This window comes from Haemaphysalis longicornis, unplaced genomic scaffold (genome assembly GCF_048455015.1).
Source record: "Haemaphysalis longicornis isolate Haplotype H1 unplaced genomic scaffold, Haemaphysalis longicornis Haplotype H1 scaffold_10, whole genome shotgun sequence".
Lineage (NCBI taxonomy): Eukaryota > Metazoa > Arthropoda > Arachnida > Ixodida > Ixodidae > Haemaphysalis > Haemaphysalis longicornis.
Genome location: NW_027526204.1, coordinates 12,646,348 through 12,647,668, shown reverse-complemented (window position 1 = coordinate 12,647,668; position 1,321 = coordinate 12,646,348). Strand labels below are relative to the sequence as shown.

General features: G+C 47.6%; 1 pseudogene; it reads left to right on the top strand.

Annotated features, from left to right (window-relative positions):
• Positions 1-298: 298 nt before the first annotated feature.
• Positions 299-931, top strand: LOC144157608 (uncharacterized; annotated as a pseudogene).
• Positions 932-1,321: the final 390 nt, after the last annotated feature.

Below are 1,321 nucleotides of genomic sequence, written 5' to 3'. Positions count from 1 at the left end.
CAGGAACCATCTGTGTTCATTGTCGCTATTTGCGAAAGTCGCTGCTGGCACGGAAGTCCAAGTTGAAGAAGAAACGTGTCACGCATAACTTGTCTCACAAGCTGCGAGTGGCCAATCAGAAGACAAAGCGAATTGCTTCACGCTTGTGTACCCTGGCAGGCCAAGTACGAGCCATGAAAGAAGAAAACTCCAGGCTAAGTGACGAGACTTTCCTTGGCCGAATTAAAGAACTCCCCCCAAAGCAGCAAGAGGTAGCTCTACACATGTTCAAGGCTGCGAAGAGGAAGAGTGTTAGAGGGATGAGGTACTCGAAGGAGTGGATTTTGGAATGCCTCATCATGCGCATGAAAGGGCCAAAGCTTTACGAGGATATGCGGAGGCAGAAAGTTCTTGTTTTGCCGAGCAAGGTTACTCTTCAGAAGTATCTCAGGTCGTACAGGACGGGATTTGGCTTTAATGCCAAAGTGATGAGCATGCTCAAGCAGAAAGCGTCTTCCATGGATGCCTTCAAAAGGCACGGAGGGCTCATCGTTGACGAAATGAAACTGTCCGAGAATCTGTCAGTCTCATCGTCAGGGCACATACAAGGCTTCGTGGACATGGGCCAGTTCACCCCCAGCAGTGACAAGCATAAAGTGGCTGACCATGGGATGGTCATAATGTTTGTGCCGTTCACTGGCAAGTGGACCCAAATACTTGCTTCTTTTGCCACGCAGGGCAACATGAAAGGAAATTTGCTCTCGAAAGTGATGCTGGAGGCAGTGATTCTAGCGGAAAAGGCTGGGCTATTTGTTGATTTCATAACATCCGACGGTGCGACCTGGAATCGAAACATGTGGTCCACGATGGGCATTTACGCGACTGCATCTAGCACAAAATGCAAAGTGCAACACCCAGTGGACAACAAGCGGTCACTTCATTTCATTTCTGACTTCCCACATCTTGTCAAATGCATCAAGAATGGGCTACTCCAAGCAGACTTCACCACTCCAACAGGACCAGTAAGTACAAAAATTTATGCCTTTATCAATATGAGAATGTTTTTATCCCCAGGAAACATAAAAACACAGCACTGCAGTGTCTTATGAAGCATTTTGTTTTTCCATGCAGGTATCGCTTCGTCCTGTAAAAGAGGCTTTGAAACTTGATGGCTCGAACGTGACTCTTCAAGCCATGCCCGGTATCACAACCCGCCACACTCAGCCCAACAACTTTGAGAAAATGAGGGTTACCTACGCCTTCCAACTCTTCAGTGACACGGTTCTAAATGGCCTTCGTCTCTACAAAAATGATGTTGAGGCCAAATGCGGGAGCATCCAGC